The 15,000-nt window shown below is 56.9% G+C and overlaps 17 non-coding genes and 2 pseudogenes across 17 annotated transcripts; all 19 read right to left on the reverse strand.

The window, feature by feature from the left end:
• Positions 1-115: 115 nt before the first annotated feature.
• On the reverse strand, positions 116-234 carry LOC140415518 (5S ribosomal RNA; annotated as a pseudogene).
• A 694-nt stretch (positions 235-928) lies between these two features.
• LOC140414838 (5S ribosomal RNA) lies at positions 929-1,047 on the reverse strand. Its single transcript, XR_011943967.1, has one exon. It is a non-coding gene; the product is annotated as a 5S ribosomal RNA (ribosomal RNA).
• A 694-nt stretch (positions 1,048-1,741) lies between these two features.
• On the reverse strand, positions 1,742-1,860 carry LOC140412560 (5S ribosomal RNA). Its single transcript, XR_011941750.1, has one exon. It is a non-coding gene; the product is annotated as a 5S ribosomal RNA (ribosomal RNA).
• Positions 1,861-2,554: 694 nt separating this feature from the next.
• On the reverse strand, positions 2,555-2,673 carry LOC140414433 (5S ribosomal RNA). Its single transcript, XR_011943567.1, has one exon. It is a non-coding gene; the product is annotated as a 5S ribosomal RNA (ribosomal RNA).
• A 690-nt stretch (positions 2,674-3,363) lies between these two features.
• Positions 3,364-3,482, reverse strand: LOC140412561 (5S ribosomal RNA). The gene has a single exon (XR_011941751.1). It is a non-coding gene; the product is annotated as a 5S ribosomal RNA (ribosomal RNA).
• A 694-nt stretch (positions 3,483-4,176) lies between these two features.
• On the reverse strand, positions 4,177-4,295 carry LOC140412563 (5S ribosomal RNA). Its single transcript, XR_011941753.1, has one exon. It is a non-coding gene; the product is annotated as a 5S ribosomal RNA (ribosomal RNA).
• A 690-nt stretch (positions 4,296-4,985) lies between these two features.
• LOC140412044 (5S ribosomal RNA) lies at positions 4,986-5,104 on the reverse strand. Its single transcript, XR_011941251.1, has one exon. It is a non-coding gene; the product is annotated as a 5S ribosomal RNA (ribosomal RNA).
• Positions 5,105-5,798: 694 nt separating this feature from the next.
• Positions 5,799-5,917, reverse strand: LOC140415487 (5S ribosomal RNA). Its single transcript, XR_011944588.1, has one exon. It is a non-coding gene; the product is annotated as a 5S ribosomal RNA (ribosomal RNA).
• Positions 5,918-6,611: 694 nt separating this feature from the next.
• Positions 6,612-6,730, reverse strand: LOC140415236 (5S ribosomal RNA). Its single transcript, XR_011944351.1, has one exon. It is a non-coding gene; the product is annotated as a 5S ribosomal RNA (ribosomal RNA).
• A 694-nt stretch (positions 6,731-7,424) lies between these two features.
• Positions 7,425-7,543, reverse strand: LOC140413339 (5S ribosomal RNA). The gene has a single exon (XR_011942512.1). It is a non-coding gene; the product is annotated as a 5S ribosomal RNA (ribosomal RNA).
• A 694-nt stretch (positions 7,544-8,237) lies between these two features.
• On the reverse strand, positions 8,238-8,356 carry LOC140413351 (5S ribosomal RNA). Its single transcript, XR_011942523.1, has one exon. It is a non-coding gene; the product is annotated as a 5S ribosomal RNA (ribosomal RNA).
• A 690-nt stretch (positions 8,357-9,046) lies between these two features.
• LOC140415578 (5S ribosomal RNA) lies at positions 9,047-9,155 on the reverse strand (annotated as a pseudogene).
• Positions 9,156-9,849: 694 nt separating this feature from the next.
• LOC140415488 (5S ribosomal RNA) lies at positions 9,850-9,968 on the reverse strand. The gene has a single exon (XR_011944589.1). It is a non-coding gene; the product is annotated as a 5S ribosomal RNA (ribosomal RNA).
• Positions 9,969-10,662: 694 nt separating this feature from the next.
• Positions 10,663-10,781, reverse strand: LOC140412564 (5S ribosomal RNA). The gene has a single exon (XR_011941754.1). It is a non-coding gene; the product is annotated as a 5S ribosomal RNA (ribosomal RNA).
• A 694-nt stretch (positions 10,782-11,475) lies between these two features.
• On the reverse strand, positions 11,476-11,594 carry LOC140413528 (5S ribosomal RNA). Its single transcript, XR_011942694.1, has one exon. It is a non-coding gene; the product is annotated as a 5S ribosomal RNA (ribosomal RNA).
• A 694-nt stretch (positions 11,595-12,288) lies between these two features.
• LOC140412565 (5S ribosomal RNA) lies at positions 12,289-12,407 on the reverse strand. Its single transcript, XR_011941755.1, has one exon. It is a non-coding gene; the product is annotated as a 5S ribosomal RNA (ribosomal RNA).
• A 694-nt stretch (positions 12,408-13,101) lies between these two features.
• LOC140412566 (5S ribosomal RNA) lies at positions 13,102-13,220 on the reverse strand. The gene has a single exon (XR_011941756.1). It is a non-coding gene; the product is annotated as a 5S ribosomal RNA (ribosomal RNA).
• A 694-nt stretch (positions 13,221-13,914) lies between these two features.
• LOC140412567 (5S ribosomal RNA) lies at positions 13,915-14,033 on the reverse strand. Its single transcript, XR_011941757.1, has one exon. It is a non-coding gene; the product is annotated as a 5S ribosomal RNA (ribosomal RNA).
• A 694-nt stretch (positions 14,034-14,727) lies between these two features.
• LOC140412568 (5S ribosomal RNA) lies at positions 14,728-14,846 on the reverse strand. The gene has a single exon (XR_011941758.1). It is a non-coding gene; the product is annotated as a 5S ribosomal RNA (ribosomal RNA).
• Between the last annotated feature and the right edge of the window lie 154 nt (positions 14,847-15,000).

The following is a 15,000-nucleotide window of genomic DNA, read 5'->3' on the forward strand; positions in this document are numbered from 1 at the left end:
GTTGAGCCCGCAGGCAAGTGTTGGGAGGAATGGCGAGGACGCAGAGAGCAGCAAAAGGTTGGCCTGCCTCTGGTGTGGAGAGTGCTTGGCGTGAGCAGTCTCTGCTGGCCGCAAAAGCCTACTGCACCTGGTATTCCCAGGCGGTCTCCCATCCAAGTACTAACCAGGCCTGAGTCTGCTTAGCTTCCGAGATCAGACAAGATAGGGCGTTTTCAGACTAGCATGGCCATAAGCATCTGCAGCACCGTCTTCTCACCTATTCAAGCTGGCCACGCTAGCACCCTCGCAACTTCTTCTTTCCGGTTGTTTTCAATTTTTTCTCTCTCTTTTTCTACTTCTACTTCTACTTCTCCTCCTCTTTCTCTCCTTCTCCTGCTAATTCTAGCCTATATGCCTGATACTCGCTCCCCTTCATGCCGTCCCCACCTAGCTCTCTTTTTTCTTCTCCACCTCCCCAAGGAAAACTGCAAGCCCCGCCCACCTCACACCAGCCTGCCGCCTGCACGCTGCTGCCTTTCCACATTGCAACGCTGCGCACTTCTCTCAGCACAGCCAGCACAAGGGTCAGGCAGGCAATGCAAGCCAGCTCTCTCTTCCTTCGCTTTCCACACCAGCCCCAATGCCACAACTTGCATTCATGCGGCGCCTTCAGGCTAGGAGAGAGAACGTCCTGCCGACACACTGGCTTGCGGCCACACGGGCCAGCTGGCGTGCCCATCAAAGTGCAGCACGCCAAGGCACACAACCGTGCTGCGTTGCAAAGGCCCGGCAAAGCTGCAGCAGCTGAATGGCCCGACCAAGCCGCCTGCCTGAGTTGAGCCCGCAGGCAAGTGTTGGGAGGAATGGCGAGGACGCAGAGAGCAGCAAAAGGTTGGCCTGCCTCTGGTGTGGAGAGTGCTTGGCGTGAGCAGTCACTGCTGGCCGCAAAAGCCTACTGCACCTGGTATTCCCAGGCGGTCTCCCATCCAAGTATTAACCAAGCCTGAGTCTGCTTAGCTTCCGAGATCAGACGAGATCGGGCGTTTTCAGACTAGTATGGCCGTAGGCATCTGCAGCACCGTCTTCTCGCCTATTCAAGCTGGCCACGCTAGCACCCTCGCAACTTCTTCTTTCCGGTTGTTTTCAATTTTTTATCTCTCTTTTTCTACTTCTACTTCTACTTCTCCTCCTCTTTCTCTCCTTCACCTGCTAATTCTAGCCTATATGCCTGATACGCGCTCCCCTTCATGCCGTCCCCACCTAGCTCTCTTTTTTCTTCTCCACCTCCCCAAGGAAAACTGCAAGCCCCGCCCACCTCACACCAGCCTGCCGCCTGCACGCTGCTGCCTTTCCACATTGCAACGCTGCGCACTTCTCTCAGCACAGCCAGCACAAGGGTCAGGCAGGCAATGCAAGCCAGCTCTCTCTTCCTTCGCTTTCCACACCAGCCCCAATGCCACAACTTGCATTCATGCGGCGCCTTCAGGCTAGGAGAGAGAACGTCCTGCCGACACACTGGCTTGCGGCCACACGGGCCAGCTGGCGTGCCCATCAAAGTGCAGCACGCCAAGGCACACAACCGTGCTGCGTTGCAAAGGCCCGGCAAAGCTGCAGCAGCTGAATGGCCCGACCAAGCCGCCTGCCTGAGTTGAGCCCGCAGGCAAGTGTTGGGAGGAATGGCGAGGACGCAGAGAGCAGCAAAAGGTTGGCCTGCCTCTGGTGTGGAGAGTGCTTGGCGTGAGCAGTCTCTGCTGGCCGCAAAAGCCTACTGCACCTGGTATTCCCAGGCGGTCTCCCATCCAAGTACTAACCAGGCCTGAGTCTGCTTAGCTTCCGAGATCAGACGAGATCGGGCGTTTTCAGACTAGTATGGCCGTAGGCATCTGCAGCACCGTCTTCTCGCCTATTCAAGCTGGCCACCCTAGCACCCTCGCCACTTCTTCTTTCCGGTTGTTTTCAATTTTTTCTCTCTCTTTTTCTACTTCTACTTCTACTTCTCCTCCTCTTTCTCTCCTTCTCCTGCTAATTCTAGCCTATATGCCTGATACTCGCTCCCCTTCATGCCATCCCCACCGAGCTCTCTTTTTTCTTCTCCACCTCCTCAAGGAAAACTGCAAGCCCCGCCTACCTCACACCAGCCTGCCGCCTGCACGCTGCTGCCTTTCCACATTGCAACGCTGCGCACTTCTCTCAGCACAGCCAGCACAAGGGTCAGGCAGGCAATGCAAGCCAGCTCTCTCTTCCTTCGCTTTCCACACCAGCCCCAATGCCACAACTTGCATTCATGCGGCGCCTTCAGGCTAGGAGAGAGAACGTCCTGCCGACACACTGGCTTGCGGCCACACGGGCCAGCTGGCGTGCCCATCAAAGTGCAGCACGCCAAGGCACACAACCGTGCTGCGTTGCAAAGGCCCGGCAAAGCTGCAGCAGCTTAATGGCCCGACCAAGCCGCCTGCCTGAGTTGAGCCCGCAGGCAAGTGTTGGGAGGAATGGCGAGGACGCAGAGAGCAGCAAAAGGTTGGCCTGCCTCTGGTGTGGAGAGTGCTTGGCGTGAGCAGTCACTGCTGGCCGCAAAAGCCTACTGCACCTGGTATTCCCAGGCGGTCTCCCATCCAAGTACTAACCAGGCCTGAGTCTGCTCAGCTTCCGAGATCAGACGAGATCGGGCGTTTTCAGACTAGTATGGCCGTAGGCATCTGCCGCACCGTCTTCTCGCCTATTCAAGCTGGCCACCCTAGCACCCTCGCCACTTCTTCTTTCCGGTTGTTTTCAATTTTTTCTCTCTCTTTTTCTACTTCTACTTCTACTTCTCCTCCTTTTTCTCTCCTTCTCCTGCTAATTCTAGCCTATATGCCTGATACTCGCTCCCCTTCATGCCGTCCCCACCTAGCTCTCTTTTTTCTTCTCCACCTCCCCAAGGAAAACTGCAAGCCCCGCCCACCTCACACCAGCCTGCCGCCTGCACGCTGCTGCCTTTCCACATTGCAACGCTGCGCACTTCTCTCAGCACAGCCAGCACAAGGGTCAGGCAGGCAATGCAAGCCAGCTCTCTCTTCCTTCGCTTTCCACACCAGCCCCAATGCCACAACTTGCATTCATGCGGCGCCTTCAGGCTAGGAGAACGTCCTGCCGACACACTGGCTTGCGGCCACACGGGCCAGCTGGCGGGCCCATCAAAGTGCAGCACGCCAAGGCACACAACCGTGCTGCGTTGCAAAGGCCCGGCAAAGCTGCAGCAGCTGAATGGCCCGACCAAGCCGCCTGCCTGAGTTGAGCCCGCAGGCAAGTGTTGGGAGGAATGGCGAGGATGCAGAGAGCAGCAAAAGGTTGGCCTGCCTCTGGTGTGGAGAGTGCTTGGCGTGAGCAGTCTCTGCTGGCCGCAAAAGCCTACTGCACCTGGTATTCCCAGGCGGTCTCCCATCCAAGTACTAACCAGGCCTGAGTCTGCTTAGCTTCCGAGATCAGACGAGATCGGGCGTTTTCAGACTAGTATGGCCGTAGGCATCTGCAGCACCGTCTTCTCGCCTATTCAAGCTGGCCACCCTAGCACCCTCGCCACTTCTTCTTTCCGGTTGTTTTCAATTTTTTCTCTCTCTTTTTCTACTCCTACTTCTACTTCTCCTCCTCTTTCTCTCCTTCTCCTGCTAATTCTAGCCTATATGCCTGATACTCGCTCCCCTTCATGCCATCCCCACCGAGCTCTCTTTTTTCTTCTCCACCTCCTCAAGGAAAACTGCAAGCCCCGCCTACCTCACACCAGCCTGCCGCCTGCACGCTGCTGCCTTTCCACATTGCAACGCTGCGCACTTCTCTCAGCACAGCCAGCACAAGGGTCAGGCAGGCAATGCAAGCCAGCTCTCTCTTCCTTCGCTTTCCACACCAGCCCCAATGCCACAACTTGCATTCATGCGGCGCCTTCAGGCTAGGAGAGAGAACGTCCTGCCGACACACTGGCTTGCGGCCACACGGGCCAGCTGGCGTGCCCATCAAAGTGCAGCACGCCAAGGCACACAACCGTGCTGCGTTGCAAAGGCCCGGCAAAGCTGCAGCAGCTGAATGGCCCGACCAAGCCGCCTGCCTGAGTTGAGCCCGCAGGCAAGTGTTGGGAGGAATGGCGAGGACGCAGAGAGCAGCAAAAGGTTGGCCTGCCTCTGGTGTGGAGAGTGCTTGGCGTGAGCAGTCACTGCTGGCCGCAAAAGCCTACTGCACCTGGTATTCCCAGGCGGTCTCCCATCCAAGTACTAACCAGGCCTGAGTCTGCTTAGCTTCCGAGATCAGACGAGATCGGGCGTTTTCAGACTAGTATGGCCGTAGGCATCTGCAGCACCGTCTTCTCGCCTATTCAAGCTGGCCACCCTAGCACCCTCGCCACTTCTTCTTTCCGGTTGTTTTCAATTTTTTCTCTCTCTTTTTCTACTTCTACTTCTACTTCTCCTCCTCTTTCTCTCCTTCTCCTGCTAATTCTAGCCTATATGCCTGATACTCGCTCCCCTTCATGCCGTCCCCACCTAGCTCTCTTTTTTCTTCTCCACCTCCCCAAGGAAAACTGCAAGCCCCGCCCACCTCACACCAGCCTGCCGCCTGCACGCTGCTGCCTTTCCACATTGCAACGCTGCGCACTTCTCTCAGCACAGCCAGCACAAGGGTCAGGCAGGCAATGCAAGCCAGCTCTCTCTTCCTTCGCTTTCCACACCAGCCCCAATGCCACAACTTGCATTCATGCGGCGCCTTCAGGCTAGGAGAACGTCCTGCCGACACACTGGCTTGCGGCCACACGGGCCAGCTGGCGGGCCCATCAAAGTGCAGCACGCCAAGGCACCCAACCGTGCTGCGTTGCAAAGGCCCGGCAAAGCTGCAGCAGCTGAATGGCCCGACCAAGCCGCCTGCCTGAGTTGAGCCCGCAGGCAAGTGTTGGGAGGAATGGCGAGGACGCAGAGAGCAGCAAAAGGTTGGCCTGCCTCTGGTGTGGAGAGTGCTTGGCGTGAGCAGTCACTGCTGGCCGCAAAAGCCTACTGCACCTGGTATTCCCAGGAGGTCTCCCATCCAAGTACTAACCAGGCCTGAGTCTGCTTAGCTTCCGAGATCAGACGAGATCGGGCGTTTTCAGACTAGTATGGCCGTAGGCATCTGCAGCACCGTCTTCTCGCCTATTCAAGCTGGCCACCCTAGCACCCTCGCCACTTCTTCTTTCCGGTTGTTTTCAATTTTTTCTCTCTCTTTTTCTACTTCTACTTCTACTTCTCCTCCTCTTTCTCTCCTTCTCCTGCTAATTCTAGCCTATATGCCTGATACTCGCTCCCCTTCATGCCATCCCCACCGAGCTCTCTTTTTTCTTCTCCACCTCCTCAAGGAAAACTGCAAGCCCCGCCTACCTCACACCAGCCTGCCGCCTGCACGCTGCTGCCTTTCCACATTGCAACGCTGCGCACTTCTCTCAGCACAGCCAGCACAAGGGTCAGGCAGGCAATGCAAGCCAGCTCTCTCTTCCTTCGCTTTCCACACCAGCCCCAATGCCACAACTTGCATTCATGCGGCGCCTTCAGGCGAGGAAAGAGAACGTCCTGCCGACACACTGGCTTGCGGCCACACGGGCCAGCTGGCGTGCCCATCAAAGTGCAGCACGCCAAGGCACACAACCGTGCTGCGTTGCAAAGGCCCGGCAAAGCTGCAGCAGCTGAATGGCCCGACCAAGCCGCCTGCCTGAGTTGAGCCCGCAGGCAAGTGTTGGGAGGAATGGCGAGGACGCAGAGAGCAGCAAAAGGTTGGCCTGCCTCTGGTGTGGAGAGTGCTTGGCGTGAGCAGTCTCTGCTGGCCGCAAAAGCCTACTGCACCTGGTATTCCCAGGCGGTCTCCATTCCAAGTACTAACCAGGCCTGAGTCTGCTTAGATTCCGAGATCAGACGAGATCGGGCGTTTTCAGACTAGTATGGCCGTAGGCATCTGCAGCACCGTCTTCTCGCCTATTCAAGCTGGCCACCCTAGCACCCTCGCCACTTCTTCTTTCCGGTTGTTTTCAATTTTTTCTCTCTCTTTTTCTACTTCTACTTCTACTTCTCCTCCTCTTTCTCTCCTTCTCCTGCTAATTCTAGCCTATATGCCTGATACTCGCTCCCCTTCATGCCGTCCCCACCTAGCTCTCTTTTTTCTTCTCCACCTCCCCAAGGAAAACTGCAAGCCCCGCCTACCTCACACCAGCCTGCCGCCTGCACGCTGCTGCCTTTCCACATTGCAACGCTGCGCACTTCTCTCAGCACAGCCAGCACAAGGGTCAGGCAGGCAATGCAAGCCAGCTCTCTCTTCCTTCGCTTTCCACACCAGCCCCAATGCCACAACTTGCATTCATGCGGCGCCTTCAGGCTAGGAGAGAGAACGTCCTGCCGACACACTGGCTTGCGGCCACACGGGCCAGCTGGCGTGCCCATCAAAGTGCAGCACGCCAAGGCACACAACCGTGCTGCGTTGCAAAGGCCCGGCAAAGCTGCAGCAGCTGAATGGCCCGACCAAGCCGCCTGCCTGAGTTGAGCCCGCAGGCAAGTGTTGGGAGGAATGGCGAGGACGCAGAGAGCAGCAAAAGGTTGGCCTGCCTCTGGTGTGGAGAGTGCTTGGCGTGAGCAGTCTCTGCTGGCCGCAAAAGCCTACTGCACCTGGTATTCCCAGGCGGTCTCCATTCCAAGTACTAACCAGGCCTGAGTCTGCTTAGCTTCCGAGATCAGACGAGATCGGGCGTTTTCAGACTAGTATGGCCGTAGGCATCTGCAGCACCGTCTTCTCGCCTATTCAAGCTGGCCACCCTAGCACCCTCGCCACTTCTTCTTTCCGGTTGTTTTCAATTTTTTCTCTCTCTTTTTCTACTTCTACTTCTACTTCTCCTCCTCTTTCTCTCCTTCTCCTGCTAATTCTAGCCTATATGCCTGATACTCGCTCCCCTTCATGCCATCCCCACCGAGCTCTCTTTTTTCTTCTCCACCTCCTCAAGGAAAACTGCAAGCCCCGCCTACCTCACACCAGCCTGCCGCCTGCACGCTGCTGCCTTTCCACATTGCAACGCTGCGCACTTCTCTCAGCACAGCCAGCTCAAGGGTCAGGCAGGCAATGCAAGCCAGCTCTCTCTTCCTTCGCTTTCCACACCAGCCCCAATGCCACAACTTGCATTCATGCGGCGCCTTCAGGCTAGGAGAGAGAACGTCCTGCCGACACACTGGCTTGCGGCCACACGGGCCAGCTGGCGTGCCCATCAAAGTGCAGCACGCCAAGGCACACAACCGTGCTGCGTTGCAAAGGCCCGGCAAAGCTGCAGCAGCTGAATGGCCCGACCAAGCCGCCTGCCTGAGTTGAGCCCGCAGGCAAGTGTTGGGAGGAATGGCGAGGACGCAGAGAGCAGCAAAAGGTTGGCCTGCCTCTGGTGTGGAGAGTGCTTGGCGTGAGCAGTCACTGCTGGCCGCAAAAGCCTACTGCACCTGGTATTCCCAGGCGGTCTCCCATCCAAGTACTAACCAGGCCTGAGTCTGCTTAGCTTCCGAGATCAGACGAGATCGGGCGTTTTCAGACTAGTATGGCCGTAAGCATCTGCAGCACCGTCTTCTCGCCTATTCAAGCTGGCCACCCTAGCACCCTCGCCACTTCTTCTTTCCGGTTGTTTTCAATTTTTTCTCTCTCTTTTTCTACTTCTACTTCTACTTCTCCTCCTCTTTCTCTCCTTCTCCTGCTAATTCTAGCCTATATGCCTGATACTCGCTCCCCTTCATGCCGTCCCCACCTAGCTCTCTTTTTTCTTCTCCACCTCCCCAAGGAAAACTGCAAGCCCCGCCCACCTCACACCAGCCTGCCGCCTGCACGCTGCTGCCTTTCCACATTGCAACGCTGCGCACTTCTCTCAGCACAGCCAGCACAAGGGTCAGGCAGGCAATGCAAGCCAGCTCTCTCTTCCTTCGCTTTCCACACCAGCCCCAATGCCACAACTTGCATTCATGCGGCGCCTTCAGGCTAGGAGAGAGAACGTCCTGCCGACACACTGGCTTGCGGCCACACGGGCCAGCTGGCGTGCCCATCAAAGTGCAGCACGCCAAGGCACACAACCGTGCTGCGTTGCAAAGGCCCGGCAAAGCTGCAGCAGCTGAATGGCCCGACCAAGCCGCCTGCCTGAGTTGAGCCCGCAGGCAAGTGTTGGGAGGAATGGCGAGGACGCAGAGAGCAGCAAAAGGTTGGCCTGCCTCTGGTGTGGAGAGTGCTTGGCGTGAGCAGTCACTGCTGGCCGCAAAAGCCTACTGCACCTGGTATTCCCAGGCGGTCTCCCATCCAAGTACTAACCAGGCCTGAGTCTGCTTAGCTTCCGAGATCAGACGAGATCGGGTGTTTTCAGACTAGTATGGCCGTAGGCATCTGCAGCACCGTCTTCTCGCCTATTCAAGCTGGCCACCCTAGCACCCTCGCCACTTCTTCTTTCCGGTTGTTTTCAATTTTTTCTCTCTCTTTTTCTACTTCTACTTCTACTTCTCCTCCTCTTTCTCTCCTTCTCCTGCTAATTCTAGCCTATATGCCTGATACTCGCTCCCCTTCATGCCGTCCCCACCTAGCTCTCTTTTTTCTTCTCCACCTCCCCAAGGAAAACTGCAAGCCCCGCCCACCTCACACCAGCCTGCCGCCTGCACGCTGCTGCCTTTCCACATTGCAACGCTGCGCACTTCTCTCAGCACAGCCAGCACAAGGGTCAGGCAGGCAATGCAAGCCAGCTCTCTCTTCCTTCGCTTTCCACACCAGCCCCAATGCCACAACTTGCATTCATGCGGCGCCTTCAGGCTAGGAGAACGTCCTGCCGACACACTGGCTTGCGGCCACACGGGCCAGCTGGCGGGCCCATCAAAGTGCAGCACGCCAAGGCACCCAACCGTGCTGCGTTGCAAAGGCCCGGCAAAGCTGCAGCAGCTGAATGGCCCGACCAAGCCGCCTGCCTGAGTTGAGCCCGCAGGCAAGTGTTGGGAGGAATGGCGAGGACGCAGAGAGCAGCAAAAGGTTGGCCTGCCTCTGGTGTGGAGAGTGCTTGGCGTGAGCAGTCACTGCTGGCCGCAAAAGCCTACTGCACCTGGTATTCCCAGGCGGTCTCCCATCCAAGTACTAACCAGGCCTGAGTCTGCTTAGCTTCCGAGATCAGGCGTTTTCAGACTAGTATGGCCGTAGGCATCTGCAGCACCGTCTTCTCGCCTATTCAAGCTGGCCACCCTAGCACCCTCGCCACTTCTTCTTTCCGGTTGTTTTCAATTTTTTCTCTCTCTTTTTCTACTTCTACTTCTACTTCTCCTCCTCTTTCTCTCCTTCTCCTGCTAATTCTAGCCTATATGCCTGATACTCGCTCCCCTTCATGCCATCCCCACCGAGCTCTCTTTTTTCTTCTCCACCTCCTCAAGGAAAACTGCAAGCCCCGCCTACCTCACACCAGCCTGCCGCCTGCACGCTGCTGCCTTTCCACATTGCAACGCTGCGCACTTCTCTCAGCACAGCCAGCACAAGGGTCAGGCAGGCAATGCAAGCCAGCTCTCTCTTCCTTCGCTTTCCACACCAGCCCCAATGCCACAACTTGCATTCATGCGGCGCCTTCAGGCTAGGAAAGAGAACGTCCTGCCGACACACTGGCTTGCGGCCACACGGGCCAGCTGGCGTGCCCATCAAAGTGCAGCACGCCAAGGCACACAACCGTGCTGCGTTGCAAAGGCCCGGCAAAGCTGCAGCAGCTGAATGGCCCGACCAAGCCGCCTGCCTGAGTTGAGCCCGCAGGCAAGTGTTGGGAGGAATGGCGAGGACGCAGAGAGCAGCAAAAGGTTGGCCTGCCTCTGGTGTGGAGAGTGCTTGGCGTGAGCAGTCTCTGCTGGCCGCAAAAGCCTACTGCACCTGGTATTCCCAGGCGGTCTCCATTCCAAGTACTAACCAGGCCTGAGTCTGCTTAGATTCCGAGATCAGACGAGATCGGGCGTTTTCAGACTAGTATGGCCGTAGGCATCTGCAGCACCGTCTTCTCGCCTATTCAAGCTGGCCACCCTAGCACCCTCGCCACTTCTTCTTTCCGGTTGTTTTCAATTTTTTCTCTCTCTTTTTCTACTTCTACTTCTACTTCTCCTCCTCTTTCTCTCCTTCTCCTGCTAATTCTAGCCTATATGCCTGATACTCGCTCCCCTTCATGCCATCCCCACCGAGCTCTCTTTTTTCTTCTCCACCTCCTCAAGGAAAACTGCAAGCCCCGCCTACCTCACACCAGCCTGCCGCCTGCACGCTGCTGCCTTTCCACATTGCAACGCTGCGCACTTCTCTCAGCACAGCCAGCACAAGGGTCAGGCAGGCAATGCAAGCCAGCTCTCTCTTCCTTCGCTTTCCACACCAGCCCCAATGCCACAACTTGCATTCATGCGGCGCCTTCAGGCTAGGAGAGAGAACGTCCTGCCGACACACTGGCTTGCGGCTACACGGGCCAGCTGGCGTGCCCATCAAAGTGCAGCACGCCAAGGCACACAACCGTGCTGCGTTGCAAAGGCCCGGCAAAGCTGCAGCAGCTTAATGGCCCGACCAAGCCGCCTGCCTGAGTTGAGCCCGCAGGCAAGTGTTGGGAGGAATGGCGAGGACGCAGAGAGCAGCAAAAGGTTGGCCTGCCTCTGGTGTGGAGAGTGCTTGGCGTGAGCAGTCACTGCTGGCCGCAAAAGCCTACTGCACCTGGTATTCCCAGGCGGTCTCCCATCCAAGTACTAACCAGGCCTGAGTCTGCTTAGCTTCCGAGATCAGACGAGATCGGGCGTTTTCAGACTAGTATGGCCGTAGGCATCTGCCGCACCGTCTTCTCGCCTATTCAAGCTGGCCACCCTAGCACCCTCGCCACTTCTTCTTTCCGGTTGTTTTCAATTTTTTCTCTCTCTTTTTCTACTTCTACTTCTACTTCTCCTCCTTTTTCTCTCCTTCTCCTGCTAATTCTAGCCTATATGCCTGATACTCGCTCCCCTTCATGCCGTCCCCACCTAGCTCTCTTTTTTCTTCTCCACCTCCCCAAGGAAAACTGCAAGCCCCGCCCACCTCACACCAGCCTGCCGCCTGCACGCTGCTGCCTTTCCACATTGCAACGCTGCGCACTTCTCTCAGCACAGCCAGCACAAGGGTCAGGCAGGCAATGCAAGCCAGCTCTCTCTTCCTTCGCTTTCCACACCAGCCCCAATGCCACAACTTGCATTCATGCGGCGCCTTCAGGCTAGGAGAGAGAACGTCCTGCCGACACACTGGCTTGCGGCCACACGGGCCAGCTGGCGGGCCCATCAAAGTGCAGCACGCCAAGGCACCCAACCGTGCTGCGTTGCAAAGGCCCGGCAAAGCTGCAGCAGCTGAATGGCCCGACCAAGCCGCCTGCCTGAGTTGAGCCCGCAGGCAAGTGTTGGGAGGAATGGCGAGGACGCAGAGAGCAGCAAAAGGTTGGCCTGCCTCTGGTGTGGAGAGTGCTTGGCGTGAGCAGTCTCTGCTGGCCGCAAAAGCCTACTGCACCTGGTATTCCCAGGCGGTCTCCCATCCAAGTACTAACCAGGCCTGAGTCTGCTTAGCTTCCGAGATCAGACGAGATCAGGCGTTTTCAGACTAGTATGGCCGTAGGCATCTGCAGCACCGTCTTCTCGCCTATTCAAGCTGGCCACCCTAGCACCCTCGCCACTTCTTCTTTCCGGTTGTTTTCAATTTTTTCTCTCTCTTTTTCTACTTCTACTTCTACTTCTCCTCCTCTTTCTCTCCTTCTCCTGCTAATTCTAGCCTATATGCCTGATACTCGCTCCCCTGCATGCCGTCCCCACCTAGCTCTCTTTTTTCTTCTCCACCTCCCCAAGGAAAACTGCAAGCCCCGCCCACCTCACACCAGCCTGCCGCCTGCACGCTGCTGCCTTTCCACATTGCAACGCTGCGCACTTCTCTCAGCACAGCCAGCACAAGGGTCAGGCAGGCAATGCAAGCCAGCTCTCTCTTCCTTCGCTTTCCACACCAGCCCCAATGCCACAACTTGCATTCATGCGGCGCCTTCAGGCTAGGAGAGAGAACGTCCTGCCGACACACTGGCTTGCGGCCACACGGGCCAGCTGGCGTGCCCATCAAAGTGCAGCACGCCAAGGCACACAACCGTGCTGCGTTGCAAAGGCCCGGCAAAGCTGCAGCAGCTGAATGGCCCGACCAAGCCGCCTGCCTGAGTTGAGCCCGCAGGCAAGTGTTGGGAGGAATGGCGAGGACGCAGAGAGCAGCAAAAGGTTGGCCTGCCTCTGGTGTGGAGAGTGCTTGGCGTGAGCAGTCACTGCTGGCCGCAAAAGCCTACTGCACCTGGTATTCCCAGGCGGTCTCCCATCCAAGTACTAACCAGGCCTGAGTCTGCTTAGCTTCCGAGATCAGACGAGATCGGGCGTTTTCAGACTAGTATGGCCGTAGGCATCTGCAGCACCGTCTTCTCGCCTATTCAAGCTGGCCACCCTAGCACCCTCGCCACTTCTTCTTTCCGGTTGTTTTCAATTTTTTCTCTCTCTTTTTCTACTTCTACTTCTACTTCTCCTCCTCTTTCTCTCCTTCTCCTGCTAATTCTAGCCTATATGCCTGATACACGCTCCCCTTCATGCCACCCCCACCGAGCTCTCTTTTTTCTTCTCCACCTCCTCAAGGAAAACTGCAAGCCCCGCCTACCTCACACCAGCCTGCCGCCTGCACGCTGCTGCCTTTCCACATTGCAACGCTGCGCACTTCTCTCAGCACAGCCAGCACAAGGGTCAGGCAGGCAATGCAAGCCAGCTCTCTCTTCCTTCGCTTTCCACACCAGCCCCAATGCCACAACTTGCATTCATGCGGCGCCTTCAGGCTAGGAGAGAGAACGTCCTGCCGACACACTGGCTTGCGGCCACACGGGCCAGCTGGCGTGCCCATCAAAGTGCAGCACGCCAAGGCACACAACCGTGCTGCGTTGCAAAGGCCCGGCAAAGCTGCAGCAGCTGAATGGCCCGACCAAGCCGCCTGCCTGAGTTGAGCCCGCAGGCAAGTGTTGGGAGGAATGGCGAGGACGCAGAGAGCAGCAAAAGGTTGGCCTGCCTCTGGTGTGGAGAGTGCTTGGCGTGAGCAGTCACTGCTGGCCGCAAAAGCCTACTGCACCTGGTATTCCCAGGCGGTCTCCCATCCAAGTACTAACCAGGCCTGAGTCTGCTTAGCTTCCGAGATCAGACGAGATCGGGCGTTTTCAGACTAGTATGGCCGTAGGCATCTGCAGCACCGTCTTCTCGCCTATTCAAGCTGGCCACCCTAGCACCCTCGCCACTTCTTCTTTCCGGTTGTTTTCAATTTTTTCTCTCTCTTTTTCTACTTCTACTTCTACTTCTCCTCCTCTTTCTCTCCTTCTCCTGCTAATTCTAGCCTATATGCCTGATACTCGCTCCCCTTCATGCCGTCCCCACCTAGCTCTCTTTTTTCTTCTCCACCTCCCCAAGGAAAACTGCAAGCCCCGCCCACCTCACACCAGCCTGCCGCCTGCACGCTGCTGCCTTTCCACATTGCAACGCTGCGCACTTCTCTCAGCACAGCCAGCACAAGGGTCAGGCAGGCAATGCAAGCCAGCTCTCTCTTCCTTCGCTTTCCACACCAGCCCCAATGCCACAACTTGCATTCATGCGGCGCCTTCAGGCTAGGAGAGAGAACGTCCTGCCGACACACTGGCTTGCGGCCACACGGGCCAGCTGGCGTGCCCATCAAAGTGCAGCACGCCAAGGCACACAACCGTGCTGCGTTGCAAAGGCCCGGCAAAGCTGCAGCAGCTGAATGGCCCGACCAAGCCGCCTGCCTGAGTTGAGCCCGCAGGCAAGTGTTGGGAGGAATGGCGAGGACGCAGAGAGCAGCAAAAGGTTGGCCTGCCTCTGGTGTGGAGAGTGCTTGGCGTGAGCAGTCACTGCTGGCCGCAAAAGCCTACTGCACCTGGTATTCCCAGGCGGTCTCCCATCCAAGTACTAACCAGGCCTGAGTCTGCTTAGCTTCCGAGATCAGACGAGATCGGGCGTTTTCAGACTAGTATGGCCGTAGGCATCTGCAGCACCGTCTTCTCGCCTATTCAAGCTGGCCACCCTAGCACCCTCGCCACTTCTTCTTTCCGGTTGTTTTCAATTTTTTCTCTCTCTTTTTCTACTTCTACTTCTACTTCTCCTCCTCTTTCTCTCCTTCTCCTGCTAATTCTAGCCTATATGCCTGATACTCGCTCCCCTTCATGCCATCCCCACCGAGCTCTCTTTTTTCTTCTCCACCTCCTCAAGGAAAACTGCAAGCCCCGCCTACCTCACACCAGCCTGCCGCCTGCACGCTGCTGCCTTTCCACATTGCAACGCTGCGCACTTCTCTCAGCACAGCCAGCACAAGGGTCAGGCAGGCAATGCAAGCCAGCTCTCTCTTCCTTCGCTTTTCACACCAGCCCCAATGCCACAACTTGCATTCATGCGGCGCCTTCAGGCTAGGAGAGAGAACGTCCTGCCGACACACTGGCTTGCGGCCACACGGGCCAGCTGGCGTGCCCATCAAAGTGCAGCACGCCAAGGCACACAACCGTGCTGCGTTGCAAAGGCCCGGCAAAGCTGCAGCAGCTGAATGGCCCGACCAAGCCGCCTGCCTGAGTTGAGCCCGCAGGCAAGTGTTGGGAGGAATGGCGAGGACGCAGAGAGCAGCAAAAGGTTGGCCTGCCTCTGGTGTGGAGAGTGCTTGGCGTGAGCAGTCACTGCTGGCCGCAAAAGCCTACTGCACCTGGTATTCCCAGGCGGTCTCCCATCCAAGTACTAACCAGGCCTGAGTCTGCTTAGCTTCCGAGATCAGACGAGATCGGGCGTTTTCAGACTAGTATGGCCGTAGGCATCTGCAGCACCGTCTTCTCGCCTATTCAAGCTGGCCACCCTAGCACCCTCGCCACTTCTTCTTTCCGGTTGTTTTCAATTTTTTCTCTCTCTTTTTCTACTTCTACTTCTACTTCTCCTCCTCTTTCTCTCCTTCTCCTGCTAATTCTAGCCT

The sequence above is a fragment of the Scyliorhinus torazame genome, chromosome 4 (assembly GCF_047496885.1).
Source record: "Scyliorhinus torazame isolate Kashiwa2021f chromosome 4, sScyTor2.1, whole genome shotgun sequence".
NCBI lineage: Eukaryota > Metazoa > Chordata > Chondrichthyes > Carcharhiniformes > Scyliorhinidae > Scyliorhinus > Scyliorhinus torazame.